Source organism: Lonchura striata, chromosome 23 (genome assembly GCF_050655825.1).
Source record: "Lonchura striata isolate lonStrDom1 chromosome 23, ASM5065582v1, whole genome shotgun sequence".
Taxonomy (NCBI): domain Eukaryota; kingdom Metazoa; phylum Chordata; class Aves; order Passeriformes; family Estrildidae; genus Lonchura; species Lonchura striata.
In genome coordinates, this window is record NC_140725.1 from 6,810,742 (window position 1) to 6,816,928 (window position 6,187).

Genomic DNA, 6,187 nt, shown 5'->3' on the forward strand with positions numbered 1-6,187 from the left:
GGGTGTGCCAGGGATATGCCAGGGTGTGCCAGGGTATTCCAGGGGTATGTTAGGGTGTGCCAGGGTGTGCCAGGGTTGTGCCAGGGTGTGCCGGGGTGTGCCAGGGTGTGCTGGGGTGTGCTGGGGTGTGCCAGGATGTGCCGGGGTGTGCCAGGGATATGCCAGGGTGCGCCAGGGATATGCCAGGGTGTGCCAGGGTTATGCCAGGGTGTGCCAGGGTATTCCAGGGGTGTGTCAGGGTGTGCCAGGATATGCCAGGGTGTGCCAGGCTGTGCCAGGGTTGTGTCAGGGGTGTGCCAGGGTGTGCCAGGGTATTCCAGGGGTGTGTTAGCATGTGCCAGGGTTGTGCCAAGGTATGTCAGGGGTGTGTCAGGGTGTGCCAGGGTGTACCAATGTGTGCCAGTCTGTGCCGGGTGTCCTGGAGTGTGCCAGAGGTGTGCCAAGGTGTGCCAGGGTTGTGCCAGGGTTGTGCCAGGGTTGTGCCAGGGTTGTGCCAGAGGTGTGCCAGGGTGTGCCAGACTGTGCCAGGGGTGTGCCAGGGTATGCCAAGCTGTGCCAGAGGTGTGCCAGGGGTGTGCCCGGGTGTGCCCGGGTGTGCCAGGGGTGTGCAAAGCCCGCTGTCCCTGGAGGTGGCTGTGTGGGTGTTCTGCACAGGTGTGGCTCCGTGTGCACCACACACAGCCCCGGTGATTTCGGATCGCTGGGCTGCTCCTCCCAGCCCCCGAGGCCTTGGTGAGCTGCCAGCTCAGGAGGGGCTCCCAGGGAGTGCGGCTCCAGCTGGAGCCCCTGGCACCCGGTGCTGAGGACAGAGTGTGCCACAGGGGTGGGCACGGGGGGCTCTAGGGTGTGCCCACCTCTGCTGAGCTCTCACCGAGCTTGTCCCCCAAAATAATTGGGCAGAGGGTGTCTCTGGTGTGTCATTTCCTGCTCAGGGAGGTTGGCAGGATGTGCCCAGAGAACAGGTCCTGATAGAGCAGAGCCCCAGGTGTCACCGGGGTGGGGGGCCAGGTGCTGCCCCCTCCAAGGGCAGAGCGCTGGCACTGGGGGCAGCTGGGCAAAGGTGTCCCTGCGTTTGGCCCTGCTCAGGACAGCCCTGATCATTGAACTGGAGAATGCTCTGGGTTGGGGGGGGACCTTAAAGATCATCCAGTGCCACCCCTGCCATGGCAGGGACACCTCCCACTGTCCCAGGCTGCTCCAAGCCCTGTCCAGCCTGGCCTTGGGCACTGCCAGGGATGCTGGGGCAGCCACAGCTGCTCTGGGCACCTGAATATCCCACCTAACCCTGCCCTCTGTCAGTGGAGCTGTCACTCCAGCTCCTTGTCTAAAGTGACTTTAGGTGCCTTTTCCCCTGCTGCATTTCCCCTCCATCTGCTCTTCATCCTCCTCCTAGGACAGGCTGGAGCTTTGTCCTTCCCTCCCCCTGCACAGCCCCAGCACCTCTGGCTTTGGGGAGCAGCAGCAACTCCTGAGGAATCCAGGATTTAATCCCAGCCCCAGGCAGGGACTCGGTGCCTGTGGCTGCTGATTCACAGTCGGTGATTCTGTGGGATTCTTTGGGATTCTCTGGGATTCTCTGGGATTCTCTGGGATTCCGCCTCTCCCGGTGCCCTGCAGGTTCTGGGGGGCTGCAGGAAGCTCTGCCAGGCTGGGACAGCGCTGGGCACTGCAGGTGGTGCCCGCTGAGTGCTCCTCCCCAAACCCATCAGCACCAAGCCGGACTCTCACAGAGCATTCCTCAGCAGGAGCTGTGGGCAAGGCCAGCAGGGCAAGGCAGAGGTCTGTGCTGGCAGAGCCGGGGCTCCTGTCGCTGCCCAGGTGAGGTGCCAGGCTGGCTGTGCTGCACACACACCTGGCAGGTGCCCAGCCCTGCTGGGAGCACAGAGCTCCTCCCTGCCCGGAGCTGTTCCTGCTGGAAGCTCTGGGCTCTCCTGGTGCTGCCCTGAGCATGGGAAGGGCTCCATGGCAGACACGGTGCTTGGTCCAGGGAGGTGAAGGCTGCGGGACAGTCAGCAGGGACACTCTGCTCCTGACAGTGTGAGCTCAGGCAGTGACACCCAGTCCCCATCCTGCCCCGCGTTCTGAGCGCTGTCCCCACTCCCACTCTGGCTTTTCTCCAGCCACGGGCAGAGCAGCGCTGGAGTCCCCCTGTCCAGGAGCAGCTCATGGCCTGTGCGGGCTCTAACAGCTCGTGCTGCAGCTCAGGGGGTGCTGTGGGAGCCCTGCCCAGCCCTGCAGTCCTTCCAAGGTTCTGACAGGCTTGGCTCATGCACAGCAGTGTGCTGCTGCCCCCAGCCCTGCTCTGCACCCGCAGGAGATCCACGAGGTGCCTGGGGTGGGTGTGAGTCCCAACTAAACAATGCACCCCTGGTGCTGCAGGATGAGGATGGAGATTCCCCTGCCCCACACCCACATGGGACGTGTTTTTAGGGGATGAGCTTTTCCTCACTGATTTCCCAGAAAGAGGAGGGTGTGCTGTGCCTGGGGGAGGGGGCTGGGGCGGCACTCAGGGCTGGGCTGGGGTGTGGGGAGCACAAGGAGCCTGACCCTGGGCAAGGCAGCTCCCAACCTGCAGCCCTGCCTTGATGTGGGTCCCTCTGGGTGGTCCCAGCCACACCAGGGAGGTGGGAAGAGGAATGGCTGGGTGCCCACCTGCCCGAAGAGAAGAGACCCTCTGGAGGGGGAAACAGCTGGGTGCAGACACAGTCAGGGCTGAGCAGAGCCCCCGTGCCCCCAGCAACCCCCCAGCCCAGCCCAGAGGCAGGATCTCCTCCCTGGCAGGGCAGCAGGACCTCCAGGACCTCCAAGATCTCCCTGGCAGGGCAGCAGGACCTCCAGGACCTCCCTGGCAGGGCAGCAGGACCTCCAGGACCTCCAAGATCTCGCTGGCAGGGCAGCAGGACTTCCAGGACCTCCCTGGCACAGCAGTACGACCTCCAGAACCTCCAGAACCTCCCTGGCAGGGTAGCATAACCTCCAGGACCTCCAGGACCTCCCTCCCTGCCCCTCCTGGCACGGGCAGCTGCGAGTGAGCTTTGGCCGCCCACCCATCCCACCCCAGTGTCCTCCCAGCCTTCCCCACCACCCAGCCAGCCCACCCAGCCCTCCCCAGCTCCCTTCCAGCCCACCCAGCCGTCCCCAGTCCCTCCCAGCCCACCCAGCCCTCCCCAGCCCCCTCCCAGCCCACCCAGCCCTCCTCAGCGCCCGCAGCCAGCCGGACTCCACACGAGCAAAGGCAGCCTTTGCTTCCAGCCCCACTTCTGAGCTCCCCCTCGGCTTTGGAGCAGCTTCATTAAAAGGAAACACAAACCAGAAGCAGAAGGAAGCACTTTTAAGTTGCTGGCAGCTTTGCCTGTCTGTGAGTTATGAGGTCTTGCTTTATTCATGGGGCAGGAAAAAAATGCTTATCTCCTCAGAGTCCATTATGTTTCATTTGGAGCCCGGGTGCAGTCGGTGCTTTGGCAGAAATATCCCGCTGCCCGCTCGCCCTCCCCAAACTTTATCTCCCTATTTCATTACTGGGAGTTGCACTCGCCCTGGTTTATCAGTGGTGATGGAGTGGATTGCTGACTTCTCTGCTGTCCTAGCAAAAATGAGGATGGAGACATTCTGCTCCAGGTTCCTGCTATTTTCAGAGACCTTGGCTGCATGATTTATTCATAAAAAAGCCATTATTTATGCCAAAGAAAGAAGACAGAATGGGTTAGCTTTTTAAGTGCTTATAATGCATTATATGGTACCTTAGCCTGCCAGACATCATTTATAATTGTAGAATCCCTTAACCTCCTTTTTCTGTTTTCCCTACCCTTCACATCAGTGCAGAGGGTGATAGCAAACTCGGTAATTAGCAGAAGTTGACAGATGTGGCAAGGAGAGGTAAGGTGAAATATCATTGAAGGAGACGTTTCTCCAGCACCTCAAGTGAAGGAAGACCCTCCCTCCTCCCAGCCTTGATCTCCCAGCACAGGCAGAGCTGGGAGTGGGGCACCACCATGGAGGATTAGCTCATGGGGCTGACTCTGGGGTCCAGCCAAGCTTTTGACCTGGCCTTGGTCTTTTCTGGAGGCCTGAAGATCTCCCAGCTGGCTCCAGTCCTGAGAAACCCATCCCTGCTCTCACTGCAAAGGAGCATTGGTGTGCTCAGTGTGGGAATCCAGAGCTTCCCTCTGGCTGCCCTGGCAGGTCTGGGACCCTGGCAGGGGTCAGGAACCCTCTGGACAGAGCCCCCAGAGACACTGGCTGTGATCTCTGTCCATGGAAAAGAGTTTTCAATCTTACAGGATGAATTACAAGCTCTGAGTGTTTGATATCAGTAATAATTCAGTGTGGCACGGGTGCAAAAGTAAAATTTTAGGATTCTAGATTAGGGTCCAAAGGGGACAAGATGGAGGAAATTGGGTGTGCCTTGTCCTTTTTCTCCTTCTTCATGCCCTCCATGTCTCACTGTGGTGTTGGCATTTTTCTGTTGGTTCAGGCTGGGGACACACTGTCCAACGTAGGTGACAGATATTGGCACGTTCTTGTAAATGCAGCCCAGGGAGTTTCTGGTATTTAATGTTTGTAACATCCCACTGAGGGCAGAGCCCCACACGCTGCCCTGCAGGACAGAGCTGGGCAGGGCAGCAGAACATGTGAGAGATAAACAGAATAAACAACCTGGAAACCAGCACAGACCAATTATGGCTTCTTCTTTGGCAGGGGGCTGACAGACAGAGACTTTTACAATCTTGGGATCATCAATAGCTCAGATTCCAACAGCTTAGGGTTCCTGAGGATGCCACAAGAGCTCCTGCACGGCCGTCAGGGCAGGGATGTGCCACAGGCCTTGGGAGGTCCCTGCTCTCCTCATTCAGGCCCCAAGCCCCCCTTCCTAAGCTTGTGCACAATGAGAACAAATCTCAGGACAGCATCAGCCAAAAACCCAAAAACCCCCCAAACTTGCCGATGTTGATTGAAGAGCAGAGGCTGTGGGCTGAGGCTGGCAGAGCTGGGACTGCAGCTCTGCCGCCACACGGCAGTGCCAAGGCCACCTTTTGTCACCAGGCAGGGCTGTGTTTGTCACTCTCGGGACTCGGGGTGCTGCTCCAGGTGAGAGCAGGTCACACCTGGGCTCAGCTGGGCAGGTCACAGCAGCCAAAGTGCTCCTTGCTCCCCGTTCCTGCAGCCCAGCACGGCTGGGGAACGCCTGCAGCACCGCCTGCCCCCCGAGACCAGCACCTCCGAAACACGGCTCTGAGGGGACTTCACACACCTCTCGGAGTCATTAAGGGAGGAAAAGCCCTCCAAGATCATCGAGTCCGACCATTAAGCTCTTTCCCGGGCCTGCTGCTGTCACGTCTGTGTCCTCTCATCACTGCTAAGGGCCTCATCAAGGCTGAAAGCAGTGGGAAAGGGATTAATATCCCGGAGGAGAGCACCACATTCCCAGTATAAACCATTCCGCAGTGGGTGTGGATGCGATTTTAAAAGCCAGTTTAAATCCTAGCTATGAAATCTGTGTGTTTGGGACAGGCTGGAACACCTGCCATGTGCCTGTGTCCAGCTTTGAATAGATGCACAGAGGGAAGGGGCTGGTTTTCCATGGGGTGAGGGCCGGGGGGCTGCTCAGCGTGTTCCCACGGGGTGCAACGTGATGGCCACGGGGTCACAGCCCCCCCAGGTCACCTCAAATTTGGGGGGGGTTGTGCTGTGTTTGTTCCCACCTGGAATGAGACGCCCACGGCTCCGGACTGTGAGACGAGCCACAAGAAAAACAATTAGTGATTGGAGGTGAGAGGCAGCCTTCCCCTCCGGGCTGCTCGCCTGGGCTGGATTCAAGTAGGAGAAAATCCCCATTAAAAGGCAGTGCCATTTCCAAGCTTCTCGAGTTCAAAAGCAGAGACAGAAATCTCAGCTCTGATTTTGCTTTTTAAGCCTAAGATAAATAAAAATGTAAGAGACGGGAAATAATGTAATGTAATCATCAAGGAGAAGAGAAACCAAAGGCTCGGCTCTCACACACACACGCAAATATAAACACACACGCAGAACACATTTTAAAACCAATTAAAATCCCTTTGCAGAGAAAGCTCTTTCACCCACTCTCTGGGATACAGGCTATCTGCTTCCTTGGCGCGCTGGATATGAATAATTAAAAGCTAAACATATGTTAAAAAATGCAAACAGTACATGATCCTGGAAACTTCCT